We start from the raw sequence: 19,966 nt of genomic DNA on the forward strand, positions 1-19,966 counted from the left end.
CCTTGCTCTCGAGCTGGATCTTTATTCTCGGTCTACCTCCATGACTTTCGGAGGCAGGTTCACCTACGCGAGATTTCGCAAACGCGTCCAAGTATACTGCCGACAAAGCTTGGCACAGCGCCAGAAATGAGGACGCGCTTGGAGAGTGCAACTTCAAAGCGAAACTATCTGATCCGCCCCTTTCTCGTGTTTCCTGCTTGGATTGCCCGGCTCGAGCTGGTTGCACGCGCTCTAGGAGGGCACGCTAGCTGCGTCAGCACAGAGCTGCGGGCCGCACTGAGGCAAAGAAGGGAAGGCCATTTTTTTTTTTTTTTAAGATGCTGCGCCTAAGGATAATTACTTATACACTGTGTGGCGCAGCTCAGGTAGGCGCGCCCTGCAACATCGACATTTTGAAAAATGCGCCTATCTTCGCCCGCCACGCGCCGCAGCTAGAGGGAGGTGCGAGAAGAAAGAAAAAAAAAACATTCTGTTTGCGCGCGGTCACGTGCCATGGTGCGAAGAAGCACAGCTGCTCGACGTCCTATTCGAAGGGGGTGTTTTTGATAAGCCGCGCCAGACAAGTGCGGAGCCCGGTGCGGCTCACGTGGCGCAATTCGGTCGGTATTTTTGGTTCCGGGGCCGAATGCAGTCCATCATAACCATTGGCAGCACAATTTCACTACGTGAAATCGAGGTGTCGAATAGGTGTATATCTACGGGGTTTTCAAGGGGAGTTGCACTTCGTTTTATTCATTACTTCATTATAAGCCGTCTTCTTACAACCAGGTTCAAGATTATTCATTCTGACCGAGTTACGTCACGCTATATCTTGGTGTATCTATGCATGTACGCCTTACGTAATTGCAGGATTCATTTGCGGGATTTATGGCGACAACAATGGCGCGGACGCTCGAGGCCCGTTTGCGCCGTCGGTGTGTGCCTCGTTGTCGTCGGGCAGTCCGGCTATCGGCAGCTCATGCGCGGCCACCGTCTGTAGTATCATACGCATTTCCATTCTATCCTGATTTATTTCTTGTTGATTTTGTAATAAACGTGCCTTTTTCTTTCGATCCTTTTTATCCAATAAATGCCTTCTCTGATTCTCTCGCTTCCTTTTTTATTATTCATGTTTGTCTATACACACTCTCAATTGTGCTGCACCTGGTTGCCTACTTTCTTGATATCTTCCTCTATTCCGTGTCCACGCTTTTCAGGCGAACATATTTGTGCACAAACTCCGGCCATTTCTTTCCATCCATGTACATTACAGTGTATCTTCAAAACTAGTCTTGCCCTGCATGCGCTTCTCCAACATCAACAGAAGCCCAAGCCATGTCCCAATGCATTGCCTCATTTGTGTTTTTACCATGGCCTCTCAAAGCCAGTTGGCCCACCGCCCTCTGACATACAACCTCGGTAATATTTCTGATTTATAGCGCAGATTTGTTATTTCGACCGCTAGCGCTGGCACCATTAAACATTTCCCAATTCCTCGCGCGACCTGGCATTTGTCCTAGCCCCAAATTCCTGTATTATAGTCTGTATTCCTGTATTCCTGCACGAGCTCGAGATTCCTGTATTAGTCTGCAGGAGCTCGTGTTGTTGTTGTCTTCTTTCCCCTAATAGATAATGCTGTTCTTGCTTTCATGCCTCTCAAACATAATTTCCTTTATTTTAATCATTCCGGCCAAGACCTTAATCAGCAGCGCTTTTCTCCTTGGGCCCGGCTGTTTGATTACAGGTATCGGAATGTCATTGGGTCCTGCGACCTCATTGGTGAAAAGATTTCCTTCTGCTATCTGCCAATAGCACTATTGTTACTACTGTAGGATAATTTTATTTCTCTCGGGCTTCTGCGTTGCTGGATTTGCTTGAGCCAGGACTCTTGAACCGTACTAATGTGAAGCTTGGGGCTCCCATTCAAGACGCGGTAAAGACACATGCAGGTGGTAATCTAAAGCGGCCTTGTTCATATTTGTGTGCACGTTAAATAATAATCCAGTATTCCCCACTACTAAGCACGTCATTATCAGATGCTGGGTTTGGCGCTGAAAACGCAAGGCTTTATTCAAACTGCCAGTGCACGCTTTCACGGCAATTTGCATACAAGCCGTAACCTCCGCAAGTACGAGCATGCGGACTTCGCGGCATTCCTGCTTACCGATAAGGTATGTGCCGCGCTGACAGAGGCTTCCGAAACGGCTAAAGGAAGAGACGAAAAAAAAGCAGACGAAACAGTTTATTTACAGGGTGCAGAGCTACCTCATTAAAAACTCGCAAAAAAAAAAAACGCGCATTTCCAGATTTCGCTCCATCTCGCACACTCCGCAATCAAAGAACGGCAAGGAGAGACATACACGATGTAACACATGTACACGTGCAAAAGAACCGCGTGCAAAAGTTCCCCAGCCCCCTCACCTCTCGTGATTATCACCATGAGCTGCTGCTCATGGTGATAATCACTTCCCGGCGCAGACGCAATTCTTTGTTGCTGAAGGTCTGTGTGCCTGCGCGTGAACAATTTCCTCGATTAGAAGCGACGGCTCTGTTGCGGTGACACTGTGGTTCAAAACCTGTCGCTTTTTCTTTATCAAACGGAAGGGCAACAGAAATGGTGGTTGATCATAATTCCACGAATGCGCGAAACTCCATCTCTCCTTGCCTGTATATGTATAGGCAGGAGTGCTGTTCACCCAACTCGCTTGACTACGCGTTTGCCTCCTCACCGCGTTGCCGAGCGCCGGGCGAAACCTCTCTAGGGAAGAAAAATGGGCTTGCCCACCAAAAACTTTGGTTTAACAAAACGTCTACACTAGTCCAACAATTAATACATAAACGGGCACAACTTTCTGATCGAAAACAACATATACCGAGAGGGGTTTCATGGGACTGGCAAGTAACACCCACTGATTCCAATCAGGAGAGCTCGCGTGCACTAGGGTGTGTCGAAGACAGAGACAGCGCTCGTCGCACTCTATCTATAGAGGCTGCACTGCGAGCGCATGATCCGCACTACGTACTGCATGTGGCACGCTGGCCCCCGAGCAGTGCTTCCGAGCTATAGTTGGTTTCGCCTTGTACAAACAGCAGAACGTAAGAGAATAACTAAGTTTCAGCTCACACAGGCGGTACGAAGTCATCGATGTAAGGCTTATGGTTATAAGCTTCCACCTTATATAACAATGGCTTTCGCAGGGTGCCATATAAGCATGGTCCGCTGTCATGATGTGTCCACAGTGGCGCTCTTTTGTGGAAACTCAATACAGCCTCTTCGTCTTTCGCACTTCCGAGCAGCTCTGTCAGGTTACACATTTGAGCTCACACGAACCGGTGTCATATATACTCTCACGAAAAGTGGTCTTTGCACGTTTATTCATCACTGTTTTTATTTTATTTTATTTCGGACAACAACACACGGTGTACGCGGGGAGAGGCTAAAGGAGGCTAACATGTCTCCTGACGAGGCCGAACACCCGCATTACACGTCGGTGCAGATGGTGCGGAGTAACATATCAAGAACAGTGGTACATCAAACACAGCGAGACAAGAATTCAACATAAGCAATCCGCGTCTTTCATGTTCCTGAGCTGCCCTCTGACGCACGCCGCTGGAAACGTTTTGGAAGGATGTCGGGGATTTCGCCGGTTGATTTGTGTATCTGCGCCCATGTTGGCTTTACGTCCGTTGTGCGGTTCGTGGATCGCGATTAATTATTAACGGTTTCTCTGGGGCAGCATGTCGTTCACCCATTGAGTATAGTGGGTGTACAGGCCCGAGTGCGCTGTTGCGGAAACAGCGCGGCCCATAAAGGCACGCTGAGTTCCGTCTGCCGAGGAGCCTGCCTTGAGTTCGTTGTCGCTGATGTCTGCAATTGCACATTGCTTTTTGTATTCCTTTTGCACATTCACTAAACATTTCGCATATTCAAGAAGCCTTCGAGCGCAGCCTTCCAGGTGGGATTTGCCAAAGCGGTGCATTTGTTTACCTCTGCAGCTTCAGATCGCTGTAAGCTTCGGTTATTGTAGAAACGGCGCGTCGCTGGTGTGAAATAGTCTCGAAACGTAGCAAAACATACAGACGAGTCAGTATGAGCGGCCGAGTCCCTTAAACAACTGCAACTGTGATCCAGACACATATATATTACGGGCTGTTACTGCTGATTCTCGCTTTTGTTTAACTTCATCGTACTTACAGTTTGCGCGTGCTATAAAGTATTATTAGAGACAACTGTGCTCGGCGTAAGTCCCCACTTATATGCCGTGTAGTTCTCTCGCTCAAAGGCGGATGCCATCGCTGAAACCGTTGGCAACTGAGCGAGTTTATGCTGCTGTATCGAATGCGCTGTCTCTCCTTTCCGGTTTGACGCAGAGGTAAACAATACCTATTTGGAATTAACAAATGTCACCATAACAATACACTCAGGCCCACCATCCACGGGGATTCGGCCGGCAGCGTTCGGGAACGGTGACCGAAATACAAAATGTTGGCACAGGGCTGTGTCACCGCTTGCCGCTTATTATGTGCGTGCCGTGCGAGGTGAAGAGCAGTTATCAAATCGCTATAGGGCTGCAACTAAGAGCGGTTTCCTTCGTCCTGACTGCTTATTTTTTAAGTCCAGCTCCATCGGTAGCAGGTGCACGAACTCGATGGGGTGAGGCCTAACCCAAACTTCGCTAAATAGGATCAACATTGACTCAAACTTCACACGCACAGCTTGAGAGGAGTGAAGCTCGTGCATTTCAACTTCGAAGGCATCTCGGCGCATTTTGAGCGCGAATAATTTTATTTACAAGTGAATGAGCTGCAACATTGGCTGCAGCTATCGCGTTGTCGGTTCGATATCACGTAGGGTTCGGTCAAGCTATCACTGTCGGCTCGATGATTTTGTCGGTGCTGTTGACACGAAAGCCCGTCGCGCTATATGACAACTCGCACCCGTCGGCTACGTGGTTGTCGGCCCATTACGATCAAATGGTCTTAGTGATACAGTGCTGAATAGTCGGCCAATCATCGGCGCCAGTGACTTGTCGGTCTCGTATCAATGTTACCACGCCTTAAAACAGTACATGAAGTCAGGCACGCGCTGCCACTACCAGCAACAGTGGGCTGACGCTGCAAGAAGACTGCGTCAGCAACGTGTTTTTGAAGTGTCGTCCAAGTGTAACGCAGGGGTTTATCGATAAATTTGACAACCGTCAATTAAAGGCGGCAACTACGTGTTTCACGGTGCAGTCCGGACGAAGGCCTGGCCCTTTTCTGTTTCGAATTGAAGTTGCAGTCCTACGCAGGTTTTCGGCACCGAACCGACGTCGAGCTACCAGTAGAGCTTCAACGCGGTACATAGCACGAGCGTTTGCAACAGCGAGCGTCCAAGTGCTTTTTTTTTTCGGGGTACTTTCTGCCGATATCTGGCCGCGCGGCCTCGCTAGCGTCCCTTCCAAAACGTTTCGCAACTAATCCGCTAGGGCAGGGCGCATGCGCCGTCGCACCGTGAAAGAGGCGGATTATACAAGCACTGGTCAGGCAGAACATAATAGTGAAGAAGTCATCAACAATGAGCTATGGTAAGTGGTGTAGAAAGAAATAAAAAAAAACATAGACGTGCTTTATCGGCGCATTTTAAACCGCGAAATTGGAGTGATTCACAGCGTCAACTCGCCAATTCAGGGAAAAAAATAGAGAGAATTTGTTCAACTTTCCTCAACAAGCTGTGCACAGTAGCCGTTTGAACAGGCGATCGAGTACAATATGCGGACAGCCTCATCGCGGCAAAGTTCTCCATGCACAGCGCATACAATGAGCACTGCCGTAAACATGGCGCGGAAGTTTTCTGTCTTTTTTTGTTATTTTTCGCTCGCTGTTCTTACGTACTGTACCGTCTCAACTCCAACAAGGGTGTTCATTGAACGTATGCCACATATCAAACCACAGCAGCTCCTATCTACTTTCTGCAGATTCCAACCTAGTTTCTTCGAGGCGGAGTTACTGCGGGTTATGGATAGCATGGGAGTGGCATCGTAACGGAGTCGACGATGGTGATTTGCTGCTGGATAGTCTTCAGATTCCCTAGCCGACTCGCCTAGAGAACACGAGGGGATTAAAAGCAGACACTTTGCGAAAGTGAAGACAGAGGGTGCTGGGGCCCTATAACGTAAAACCATTCCAATATGTTTCGATTCCAATCTCCTGACGTCAAATTTGCGTCAACGCAACCACCGGGCGGTCACGCGCAGCGTTGTCTGAACATACCAATCAAACGCTCTCCTCCTTTATAGGAGGTCACTTTTGTTTGCTTGAAAAACGAATAACATTGCCTACACTAAGCGGCTTCTCGTATCTAATTGGCTGACAAGAGGCGAGGAGAACGCTCAAGTGGAGAGGGATTCGATGGGGCCGAGCCACTGCACTGAAAGTCGATAACCGGATGAAGAGGGTGGTGCCGGCGTCTACGATTGGTCGGCTTTGCCTTAGCTTGCGGTTGCTGGTGGAAAATCGCGGGGGCATGAAACGGAAGCTGAAGAATGACCCTAAAACGGACCTTCAACAAACAATATTTGGCAGAATGAGGGGGTAAACGTGCCCAAAGTGCTTGAAAACGTTGCACGGCCACGCAAGAAGATTTATTATACGCAAATATACCCATGCTCTCCGGCAGGTGCGAGTAGCCAGTGTCTGAGCGATCGGCGGCAGCCATCTTTTATTCCTTTCGGAACGGGGCAGCCTGCGGCTATTCCGAAGAAAGCTCAGTTTTGTTCGGCATAATAATGCATCTTTAACGCGTGCACATCTCTTTGACGCGGTGAGTTTTTGTGGTTCTGTGACGTCGCGTGACAGGCAGGTGAAGTGGGTTCAGCGCGAAAACTCTTGACCAATAGCCGAGGGCTAATGGTGAAAAGGCGTCGAATCAGAAGTAACTATACTTGTTTTGTTCGGTCAAGTCATGCATAATCAGTGTGTACACGTATATCGGAGGGGGAGGTATCGCGGTTTTCGTGACGTCGCGTGACAGACAAGTGAAGTGGGGGTGGTTGAAAAAAGGTTTTGGCCAATCGTGGAGGGCTGATAGCAGAATTGGAATGGAAAAATTTGCAATAGTTTTACGTTATAGCGCCCCTGATGTGAACTGAGACGGTCAAATTGCTCCTGAATTGAGTGGGCTCCCTCACTGGAGCAGTGTAACTTAGCTAAATAAAGCCTTTTTCCTTCATTTTCTGCAACTTGACGCCGCAGTCGATGGTGGATTTCATGCCCTGAACGCTACCCTAGCCGCAACAGTACATCGCCCAACTCAAGCATGATACAGACCATGCTTCCCGAGGCGCATAACTACTCGTCAGGGCACGTGAAACGTAAATATAATGCAAGCGCATAGGCAAGCGTGTTTGTTCATTGATTCGCCCGCTTTGTCCTCTGCCGTCGTCTTCGAAGTGACTGCTGCGCGATGACGCGTTAATTTCTATTCGACTGCGTGCTGCATTTCTCTTGCTTACTGGTACCTTTGCTATACGAACAACGGCCGCATGTTCGAAGTGTGACGCAACTGAGCGATTACCTCCACGCTGAAGGTAATAAGGAGGCTGCTTGTGAAGAGTATATGTGCAATGTTGAACGCGAATGTGAAAGGAAGACTCGCTAATAAACCGATGAGTAATATGCTATGTAGGCATTCTGTGACATCGCCCACTCGCGCGTAAGAACATGTCCGTGTGACTGAATGCGAAACCATTGCGGCAAGCGCCAGGACAGCCAGGAATGAGAGAAAATTTGAGGACCGTCCTTATTACCTTAACGTCTACTCAGTATAGTGCGGTACCCGTATCTATTACTCATTTGCAAATGTGTTGCTACCGGATTCACAGGGCTTCGGTTACATTTCTCCTTTTCTCTCCGTCGATACCGACATGCGTGCATGATCGACATTGGGAAAGCACTAGCGGAGTGCAATGTGCTTCTTCGGCCACTTGAACTATGTTTTCGTCGTCATAACACAGTGTAAAAAAGCTAATGGAAACATGAATAAACTGGAAAGGCTACATTCTTTTCTCTTCTTTTTTTGCTGTATACATTTCACGGAAGAAACATAAGCATGGACATGCTACGTAATGCGCAAACACGCGGTGACATCCACGTCATTCGTGTAAACGTCACATTGGCGGCATTGCGTGCCACTCATAGGACAGCTGAAAAATCATGCTGGACAAGGTCGTTGATATGTTCCGTTTTCCTTGAAGAAATTGTACACATTGATGTGATGAGCACGACTGTTTGCGTTTGACGCAGTCATGTAATACCGCTCAAAGTAGTTCCACCGACAGTCACATTTCGCTTGATAACATCCCGTCACCGCTCTTGTCGGCGACGTACCCGGTCCACCGCGTTGATCACTCTGGAAAGCTACAATGACGCTCGCCGTCATGGTATCATTGAAGGCAAGCTATTAGTTCTGCTTGCTGGACATGTCTGCGTGTGCCGCGGTTTCCTACAGCTGACACCTCTGACAGCAGAAATCTTGGCACCTAAGCTCAATCACGAATATGAAAACTGTGTCGGACGTTCGTCGGTAATATATTTGGAACAAAGTAGCGGCTCTACTATTTGCTTGACAATCCGACAGTTGTTTGGAAACTGTAACCTTACGATGGACAGCGAAAAAGACGTGACTACAGTCTACACAAAATCCAGCAATCGAAAAAGAAAAACTTCACGGTGTTGACGTGCCAGAACCAGGATCTTATTATGAGCCACGCCGAAGTGGAAGATTCTGGAAATTCGGCCCACCTGGGGTTCTTTAACGTGCACCTAAATCTAAGTATACACGGTGTTGTGCCATACTACGAGCACCACGTGGCGACCACGAGGCGACGGGTGCTGCCTTACCCCATGCACCACGTGGCTGCCACGATGCGACGAGAGCACCCACTTCTCCGCGACGAATGAAGAATTCGACACGGGAGGCGAGTACAAGTAGCGCCAAGCCATCTCCGCGGCGCCCAGCCATCTCCGCGACGAATCAAAAATTCGACGCAGGCGAAGTCATCACCCTGCCACGCCTGGTTCCTGCCGACGAGCACTCGCCCAAGCCGGTTCCTGCCGACTAGGGGTCGCCGGGAGAACCGTTCCATTGTGAGAACACAGAGTCGCTTGCAGCCGCCCAGTCGGTCGGAAGCGCTCCTACTGCTACCTGTGCGCTATCATCCACTATCTGTAAATATTGTACGAGGTTTTTCGTTCCTTCTTCTTCTACGGAAGGAGTCCGTATTTCGTCTTCCACCCCGAAGTAACAACACCGGGTGTTCCCGCATTTCACCCCCATCAAAATGCGGCCGCCGTGGCCGGGATCCGTTTCCGCGACGTCGAGCTTAGAAGCCCAGCAATCGAAGAGACTTAGAATGCTTTCCTGCGTGCTTTGTTTCAAACATCGAAGTTCAACCAGACCACAACTATGACAGTGACATGCATAACCGACCCTACGGACCGACATGTGCACCACCGTGCCTACTGCATTTCTCATATAGCAAGACGCCATTCGAGACCATACACTTGCAGGCGACGTCCTACATCTATCAACTAATAACTGGGTGCCACCTGCGGGTTTCGTGAAATATAACGGTGGTATACGAAGCCTTTGGTGTTGAATGCCTCCAGCTCAACAAAGTGACGAAGAAGGACGTTTATATCCTTCCACGCGTCGAGGACTGTTTCCACCATTTTCGGCACGTCTGTTTCTTTTTTTCCCCTCATCAGCACGTATCCGCAGCAACTGGTAGCTTGTAAGAAATAGTAACCGCAACCTAAAACAAAAAACGGAATCATTTCGTCTGAGAGAAAGTACAATACGAAATTATGGCGATTCCATTCGAATTATGCCCAGAGCCTAATGCTTTTGAGTGCGTGATGAACAAGTTTTTATACGAGGGCTGGAGTGGCACTAACGCCCTGTATGTTTAGCGAGACAGTGGTGTTTTCCCAACTTTTCATCATGACCTCCCCAGTGACTACAAATGTCATGCCTAACACAAATCGAAGGGCCAGCCCGTTTTTAGGGCCCTAAAAATGCCTGCGCCAATGTGAACGTTTTGCGAACTGTTTGGTGTGGGGTCATTCAAGGCCATACCTTTAAAGCCATACTTGTTGCCGGCTTTCCAAGACCGACGAACAAAAGTGACATTCGGCAATGTTACTGTATCTCCGTACTCTACGTACGCTTCGCAACAATTTCTTTGATGAAAGCCGTACCGCGAAGCACGAAATTCTGTTGGTTTAGGTAGAGAGCCAATGGGATGCGTTCTACGAGCTCCACAAAGGTTAGCAAACGCCTTGCGTTCTGGAACACTTCGACGAATCAAGCGCTATTGCATTTCACACGGATGCCAGGAACATTGTCCTCGATGCATTACTTGTGCATTAGCAAGATGGAGCTGAGCGAGTGGTCGTGTGCCGCGAGCTGCAATCTGCCTGTGTCTAAAGGATTGAATCTCACGACAAAGAAGAATGTTTGGCGGTTGTGTGAACAATTGCAACGATATGCCCAACTTTCTACGGCCAGCCATTAGAGCTTTGGCAGAACAACGATCCTTGTGCGAGCTCGCCAAACAGAAAGGAGAGTGTGGCCGTGTTGCACGCTGCAGTCTTTGGTTGCAATAACAAGTCATGGTCGCATTTGGCGAGTGCATAGATCGACGCTGGATCCGTAGTCGACCTACTCGACGTCGGTGAAGCAGATATATTTCCCTCCGCCATCCTCGTTCCGACAAAGCCGATCGTCAGCGAAAAAATCCACAAATGCGGCCACTCATCGACTCCCTTGAAATTAGCATACTGGAAAATCCAATCAACGTTTGTTTCTACGCTACGTTCGTTTCTTCAGCGCCATTCACTCCTGCACAAACTTTCAGAAACGAGCAAAGGCGCCTGCCTCATTGCAATACAACGCCGTTGCTCAGTAACGAGCTCTTGCGCACCCCTCACGACGAGCGGGAGCTCGTCGCAAGAAGTGCATGAGAGATGCGACAAACATTTGGCAGTCACATCCACGTGCGCACACGGCGTAAGTACTTCAAGCCCGCTGGCTTCTTGCATCCTTCGTTCGTTCCCTTTCAATATAGTCGCGCTTTATTCGCTGCTCTTACAACCACCCTTGCGTTGTCAGTGACAGATTGTGCTGAACAGCTTTTCGCCCGACGCTTCGAAACCTATTTGGATCGACATTGGTTCGCCTATGGCACTGCTGTACAAGTAATCACCGCCACTCTCTGCTTCCCGCAAAAACATCGCCCAACTTTCACTGCGGGTGGCGCCAAATTGGCTCGATGTGCTCAAGATCCGCGCGAGCATACGCGGATGTATGTGCGCTATCACCAATGCAAAGACGGCCACCGATACAACCTTAACGCCACTGAGACTTCACGTATCAGCCTGGTGCTAAAGCATACGGGGAGACACCTATTCGCTAGCGCGTTACATTGGGGGAGCTTTGACGTCGATATTTTGCCCTTTATCTGGCACTTCACTAGGTTAGAGACGTCACATACCAAGGCCTTGCTGAGGGGGACGCAAAGGCCGCCACTGACGTATACCCCGGCAACGAGGTGATGTTTACGGTGCCAGGTTGAAGGCACGTTATTCCCGCTGGCAGCAGCACAAGTCGCTCACCAGCTACCGGCTTTCCTTTTTGCCTCATTGTATGCCTTTGCTGGCCACCAAGACGATGCTACAAGGTAAGCGGTTAATGTCATTGTCAAGCAGCAAATACAACGCGCGTGCTCTAGTATACCGGGGACAAAACAATTTCCCGTACTGCTGCTGACTGCGACCGCACGCACTCGCATTAATTTTGGCACAGCTTGAAAAGCAACTTGCTCTGCAGAATGGCACCGAATATTGGTTTCGGCAAGCGACTAAGTCACTAAAACGGAAACAATGTAACGTCAACTGAGCCACAACAGCAAACTCCTGATGTTAGCCAAAGCAGATAAATTACTGCAAATAGCAACACGTAAGGAAAAAATAAATAGAATGAGTAAATAAATGCATAGATGAGTATATGAAAACAAACAGTGACGAACGATATAGCATAAGTAACGTTAAAACACGCATGACAATGCCCACGTGTGCACAAAGTAAAAACACGGAGTAGAAGAAGTAACAGCACTGCAAGGTTCAAATGACTTTCATGTATGGCCAGACCTGCTCCGTTGAGTCGTCTCACAAGTTAGGCATGTTTATGCGCACTCGCACCACCCACAACACAACACCAGTAGCTGAACAAGAACTCTCGTCGGAGCACAGGAACTTACGCTGCAGCACTGGCCAAACGCCGCATACCTTACGAGTCTGCAGGGGGACAGAAACAATCCAGAAGACGAGCGGACTTGCTGTCTTGAGTCGTCTCACAAATTAGGCACGTTTATGCGCACTCGCACCACCCACAACACAACACCAATAGCTGAACAAGAACTCTCGTCGGAGCACAGGAACTTACGCCGCATACCTAACGAGTCTGCAGGGGGACAGAAACAATGCAGAAGAAGAGCGCACTTAATTGCTCCCTTGAGTCGGCTCACAAATTAGGCATGTTTATGCGCACTTGCACCACCCACAACACAACACCAATAGTTGAACAAGAACTCTCGTCGAAGTACAGGAACTTACGCCGCATACCTTACGAGTCTGCAGGGGGACAGAAACAATCCAGAAGACGAGCGGACTTGCTGTCTTGAGTCGTCTCACAAATTAGGCATGTTTATGCGCACTCGCACCATCCACAACACAACACCAGTAGCTGAACAAGAACTCTCGTCGGAGTACAGGAACTTACGCCGCATACCTTACGAGTCTGCAGGGGGACAGAAACAATCCAGAAGACGAGCGGACTTGCTGTCTTGAGTCGTCTCACAAATTAGGCATGTTTATGCGCACTCGCACCATCCACAACACAACACCAGTAGCTGAACAAGAACTCTCGTCGGAGCACAGGAACTTACGCCGCATACCTTACGAGTCTGCAGGGGGACAGAAACAATCCAGAAGACGAGCGGACTTGCTGTCTTGAGTCGTCTCACAAATTAGGCATGTTTATGCGCACTCGCACCATCCACAACACAACACCAGTAGCTGAACAAGAACTCTCGTCGGAGTACAGGAACTTACGCCGCATACCTTACGAGTCTGCAGGGGGACAGAAACAATCCAGAAGACGAGCGGACTTGCTGTCTTGAGTCGTCTCACAAATTAGGCATGTTTATGCGCACTCGCACCATCCACAACACAACACCAGTAGCTGAACAAGAACTCTCGTCGGAGCACAGGAACTTACGCCGCATACCTTACAGTCTGCAGGGGGACAGTAACAATCCAGAAGACGAGCGGACTTGCGGTCTTGAGTCGGCTCACAAATTAGGCATGTTTATGGGCACTCGCACCATACACAACACAACACCAGTAGCTGAACAAGAACTCTCGTCGGAGTACAGGAACTTACGCCGCAGTACTGGCCAAACGCCGCATACCTTGCGAGTCTGCAGGGGGACAGAAACAATCCAGAAGACGAGCGGACTTGCTGTCTTGAGTCGTCTCACAAATTAGGCATGTTTATGCGCACTCGCACCATCCACAACACAACACCAGTAGCTGAACAAGAACTCTCGTCGGAGCACAGGAACTTACGCCGCATACCTTACAGTCTGCAGGGGGGCAGTAACAATCCAGAAGACGAGCGGACTTGCGGTCTTGAGTCGGCTCACAAGTTAGGCATGTTTATGCGCACTCGCACCATGCACAACACAACACCAGTAGCTGAACAAGAACTCTCGTCGGAGTACAGGAACTTACGCCGCATACCTTACGAGTCTGCAGGGGGACAGAAACAATCCAGAAGACGAGCGGACTTGCTGTCTTGAGTCGTCTCACAAATTAGGCATGTTTATGGGCACTCGCACCATACACAACACAACACCAGTAGCTGAACAAGAACTCTCGTCGGAGTACAGGAACTTACGCCGCAGTACTGGCCAAACGCCGCATATCTTACACTCTGCTGGGGGACAGAAACAATCCAGAAGACGAGCGGACTTGCTGTCTTGAGTCGTCTCACAAATTAGGCATGTTTATGCGCACTCGCACCACCCACAACACCAATAGTTGAAGAACAAAGCTTCGGAGAACAGATGTCCACTGCACATTTAGCAGCACTGAAACTTCAGCACACCACGAATGTCACTGGCATGCCCCAAACATCGCTCCACGCTGTTCATACTGGTGGGCATTTATGTAATTGTAATACTGGATGCGTACAGGGACATCCCACGCGGCGTTGCCTATGTGACTTTCGCTTGCTGCAGTCATCGTGCTTGCTCACACTCGTCATAGTGCCCTTGAAGTTCTCCGCACCTGTCGAGCATATATACACTATGTAGTGTATTACGTCCTGCTCCTCCCTCGCCTCTACACCGAACTCATTTGCGTCCATCTATGTGCCAGTCGCTTGCTTCTTCAATTGCCGCTTTTGTGCCTCACAAATATACGAGGGCTCTCGTACGGGCAGGCTGCGCGGTACCCGTGGGTCAACCAGTTCTGGCACAAGGCAAAACCGGTAAAACCTACTCAAGAGCGGCAACATGTGGTCACTCCAGAAGTTGTCATCTCTTGCTATCTCCTGCACAAACAGACTTTTCTCCGTTCTCACAACGAAGAAGCAAGCTTGTCTCTCAGTTATATTGAGCTGCCCTTGGATTTGATACCAATAATCGCTTCTGGGTTTTAGTGCAATGTTGCCACTTCTGTCGATGGTCATGTAATGTAGCTTTTTTTGCTCCATTGCTTCGGCGATGGTCATGGTGCTAGCTGACTTCGGGCACTTCACTTCGACAACTTTGTCCTTTCCTACTAGGCCATCAGGGCTTGCAGCCAAGTAGCAGTGCGCAGGGTGGACAAACAAACCGCACTTTTGCACCTGGACCCCCAGATGCTCCTCCAGCTCCTGAATGGCTAGTGCTTCGTGTTGTCGGCCGAAGCGCATTGCGTCAGTATCCACAGAACTATACAAGAGCGCGCGCACGGTCTTCTCGCAGCTGGTATGCTCTCTCATTTTGCATACCCTGCCGAAAGAAGAAGCGGTCAGGCGCTTCCTTCGCTCCTGGAACCACACTGGGCTCTCGGCCTGTCCTCTCGTGTCTCGTTCGAGTTGTTCTCGTTGCGCTTGCGACAGCTCGAGAGTCTCCAGAAAGGTCTCGCATGCCGCTGCGAAGCGTTCTTCTGCCATGTCGGGTCTCTGTGCGTTCGGCCCGTAATCATGATCCGCGTTCGCATTTTTATGCGACAGCGGGTCCTCTCCGTGGGTACTCCGTGCCCTTGATCTTGCGGCGATTTTGTGACCAAGAGTTCTGGTCAGTCGCGCTTCCTTGCTCTTTACGTGGGCTTTTGTCCATCGCCCTGGGCTGCTTCTGTACATGCTCTTATGTAGCACACGGTGATAGCCTCCTCGAGCATTGAACGATACTGCCGCACCGAGGCATCTTGTGTTGTACGAACGCCTCTGGCAGAAGTTTACGCGTTTGCCTCCGACAAACTTTGCAACCACCGAGTTGAAGTGTTCCGCGGCATTGTTGTCCACGTCGTGTATCAGGCTGAACGAGTTGTCAGCCACTCGATTCATTGCTACGAGTATTTCTTCATACACGCCCGTGGACCGCAACTCGGGAACTCGGTTAAATTCGTCATTTTTTGGGCCGGAACAGAAGTAAGTCGCACAGTTCTGGTGCTCGCCGAACACGTGGCTTGGTCCGTTTCTTATGTCGGCCTCGAGTTGTCTAATTTTCTGATGCAGAGGGCCGTCCTGCGAACTGCGGTATCTTATTGCAGAGGCGACGCCACTGCGCAGCCGCACTGCTGCCTGAAGCAGGAGCACCTTTTGGGAGGATGGCAGCCTTTGCGGTCTTTTTCTCTGGGCAATGTCTCTGATGCAGCCTGAGTAGTTCCGCAGGACATGATTGCGGCATTCCACCTTCTGCACAATGTGGTGGCCATACGGTGCTGCTTCTAGTACGCACTTGTAAGTGCTAGAGTCACCGTCGGCTATCAGCCTAGTGTATTTTAGGCCGTGGATGTCCAGGCTGCGACGAAAGCCTTCGACAATTATGTCGCGCTCCATGCTCGTCGAGCTACCACGCCAATTTCGGTAGCAAGTGTGCTCCCTCGGTCCTCCAATGACCTTTGCCCTTGCGCAAAACGTGCAAAATTTATTTCGCACGCCTACGAAAAGGACCTTCTTCGTCCGGAATCCGATGATGGCAGCCTGGGCAAAAAAGGAAGGGTAGTGACTATCAACCATTTTATATTGTGTGAAAAACGAGCGATCCTTTCCATTTGCGCATCTGCGACCGGAAGTGCAGGAAATGAAAAAAAAATTTGCCTTATTATGGGTAACCGCTTGCATGAACGAGTTCTTCGGAGTACCCTCAACGGATAGGGGCGCCACCGAATATGACCATGCCAGTTTCTGGCGGCTGCAGTTACTATCGACTTACAACCCGAAAATAAAAGCAACATTTCTTCAAGATGACGTTGTGCAATAGGTGGAAACTGTGCAAGGAGAAATAAGAACAGCCTCATTCCGTTTCAATCCTCCATGGGGAGACGTGAAATTATGCACGAATTCAGGGCAGGTTACACTGATGCAACAAATGCGCATTTCCTAGATGTAATGCATTTACATCATCACTGTTTTTGTTAGACGAAAGGAAAATCTGATGCACCACGAAAAGAAGCAGCACAATAAATGGTATTTGAAATCTGTCTAGAGAAATGTCCTTTTAATAGCGATAAAGCTTTGTCATTTGAGCTACCTCGTTATGGAAATGTGCACGTTCCCTTCGTTTTTCAACATATATGCAGTTGTAGATCTTGCAAGTGAAAAGTAAACAACTTTGCGAAAATTTACGCTGTATGCGTACGCTCACCGATGCACGTTCTGCGTGGCTTGTGCTTTCACGAAAAAGCAGGTTGTGAATGACGCGCTCTGCAAGTACACGTGCTGACTAATGGTGATGACGAGCACATCCAGGTCGTTCTGCCGATGACAAGCAGCTAGTGTGCTAAGGAAAACTTAAACTATATCAACTATTCATTGATGGAGGGCATAGTGTGATCTGGAGTGAGGCGTAGTGGAAAGAACAACTTTGAGAAAATCTTGTACAGTGTGCTAAACGCAACGTTGCAATTGTCTTTCATTAACCCGACGTTACGTCGACATTTATATATTATTTTTCACTTGTTTCGCTTGTAACTTATTTCGATGTTGGTACTACGCACCCTCACCGTCACATTAACCAGCGCATAGTCAGTGCGACAATGTAAGAAACGCTTATACCAAACGCTCTTCACATTCCTGTTACAAAGGGTACACGTATTCAGTTTCACTAACAAGTACCTTTCTTTAATAAGAACAATTACATTACTATTCACACACAATTTTTCTTGTATTAAAATGGTGCAACAGTTCATTATAAGGAATTAGCTATTTCATTCACTGATCAAGCGTGTCATATGTTTGTCCACGTCATAGCACCGTATACAGTCTCAACCATTCAGTAACGGTCGCGCACAGGCACGTGTACGCCCAAAGGATGGCCCGAGCCCCCCCCCCCCCCCCCCCAACCCCACATTAAGCGGCATCCCCCCCCCCCTTCCTGCCCACGCCACCACTTCTCAGACACATTCCTAGAGCGCCGACAAATCAATCTATTCGGCGGTCAAGATGTCGCTGCCTTTTACAAGGAAAGCTGTGTACGACTAACCTTCCGTAGTTTTCCCAGCGTCCGCCATCAGAAGAAATCATCATGTGGGCTGATCCTGATGATAGTGCAGAAAGAGTACAAGCTCAATCGCACATACCCCTGTGGGCCGGGAACACGCGCCCTTCGAGATCATCCGGATGGGCCCACGTATGGGAAGTGCTTAACGCCTGCTTCACCTCCGCCGCGGGTCGGCCCGGCATTGCACTATCTAGGGAATCGGCCCACGTATGGGGACTGCCTACGTCACCTCCGCCGCAGGTCGGCCCGGCCATTAGCTGTTCAGGAGGTAATGGCCCGGCTTTGTACTACCTTGGGGCCGACCCACGGCAAAGGTGTAGTACTTCGCTTTTCGTTTGAGAGCTTTGGCTGTCGTCAGCTTCCGCTGCCATTCCATATTCACATAGTGGAATGGTCGTCAATTTTTCCTTTCCTTTTGGTAGGCAGTATGCTATTGGCAACTCCTGGGCCAGTTTTCTCCTCAGTTCGGTGCCCGCACGATTAACTCGAGATGCGTTCAGTTGCCATCACCTATTCAACGATCACGCGTATCGCTGTTGCTTCGTCAGTTCAACCTTCTTTGTTTAGACTGATCCAGGGACCAACAAAGCGATTTGGTTCGTTCTCAGCCGGTCTGTGTGCTCGTGCAACGAGTTATGGCCGGAAAAAACGCCGGTTGCCTTGAACTTTTTCTTTTCCTACAACATTTCCTCGAGTGACTGCTCGCCGCGACGCTGGAAGATCCTCAGAACCACGTAACCGCGCTATGGGTTAGTTAAGTTGGAGAATAACATAACGCGAACCAGCCTCCAATATCACAGCCTGCAATGACCGTTAAACTCATAAGCAATATGACTGTCACCCGTTACCTCGTCTGGCGTTTCCGTAATTGTGCAGCACTGTTCCTACGAAATCGCCAACTGGAAACAAGCGAGAGAGCCAAGGCAACAACCAAGCAGGAAAAAAAAGCGAAAATGAACAAATTTACCTGTTATGTGTGAAAATATTTATGGATATGAACATCTTTTTATTGGAAAAGGAAGCTGAGAAAACGTCGCCGAAACTGGAGAATAATGCCGTCTGTTTTAAATGATGCTTCTATAGTTATTAGTCGAGCCATCTGATGTAGCCACTTCACTGCTTTGCTAGATTGGGTGCTTTATACCCTCCGGTGGCGGCCGCAGTACGTTTAGAACCTCAGCGTCCTGCGCTCTACGCGGTTTTACGGGACTCGTGACCGCGCATCGTTACCCAACTTCCCAAGTAACAACACCAGTCGGCTTTGGCACTCTAATTGGTAAAGCAGTAAATGAGGCATCCAAAAGAACTGTGGTTGATCCGGAAATATATACATTTCTCTACAATTCTTCCAGAGTTTATTAGAAAAACGCTACTAGAAATCTTTCCTTTACGCTTTCTCTTGTTCACTTGCTGTTGTCAGTGTTCTTCCGTTACTTCTTTCATGCTCGAGTGCATTTGACGTGGTTCCTTGTTTGCCAAGTAAAGGAGAAGTGTAGCTCATAGGCGTTCCTGTCAGATACACCTTAGTTCAATTGTGCTTTGCGGGTTTGCGCGTCTTTATGGCGAATGGTGGGCCTTATTAAGATTTATACTACTAAAGGTACCTCCCCCCCCCTCATTTACACAGAAAGGTTACACCGGGTTGCCCCCCATCCCCCGAAAAAAAAATCCTGGGTACGTGTCTGGTCGTGCATATTCCAGGTTTCACTAAATTATTCCCCTCATCCTGTACATCTGTCTAGAGTGAACTCTTTCCGTACTGTAACAGTGACACCATAGTAGAACAATTCGATGAGTTGTAGCCGCGTTTAGAAGGGAGACATGTCAATTGACAAATGGTACCCGCCGTGGTGGCTTAGAGGCGGCCGTATTTCGCCGAGAGTGAAATGTACGAAAGGCCCGTGCATTGTGCGTTGGCTGTACATTAAAGAGCAGGAGTCGGTCGAAACTATGCTTCATAGTTTGTGCGTCATAGTGAGATCGAGGTCTTGTCACGCGAAAACCCCGACGTTTAGGTAATTTTAACCGCATAAAAAGTGAACAGATTAGCTGTGGCTCCTGAGTTTAGGGACACACATGATAAACGGTCCCGGTGCAAATAGGAATGTGCACACTGACAAAGTGCAGTGCATTGAGAGGATAAAATTTCCTGCTCATAGGAATCCCCTTGGCAA

The sequence above is a fragment of the Dermacentor variabilis genome, chromosome 4, assembly GCF_050947875.1.
Source record: "Dermacentor variabilis isolate Ectoservices chromosome 4, ASM5094787v1, whole genome shotgun sequence".
Lineage (NCBI taxonomy): Eukaryota > Metazoa > Arthropoda > Arachnida > Ixodida > Ixodidae > Dermacentor > Dermacentor variabilis.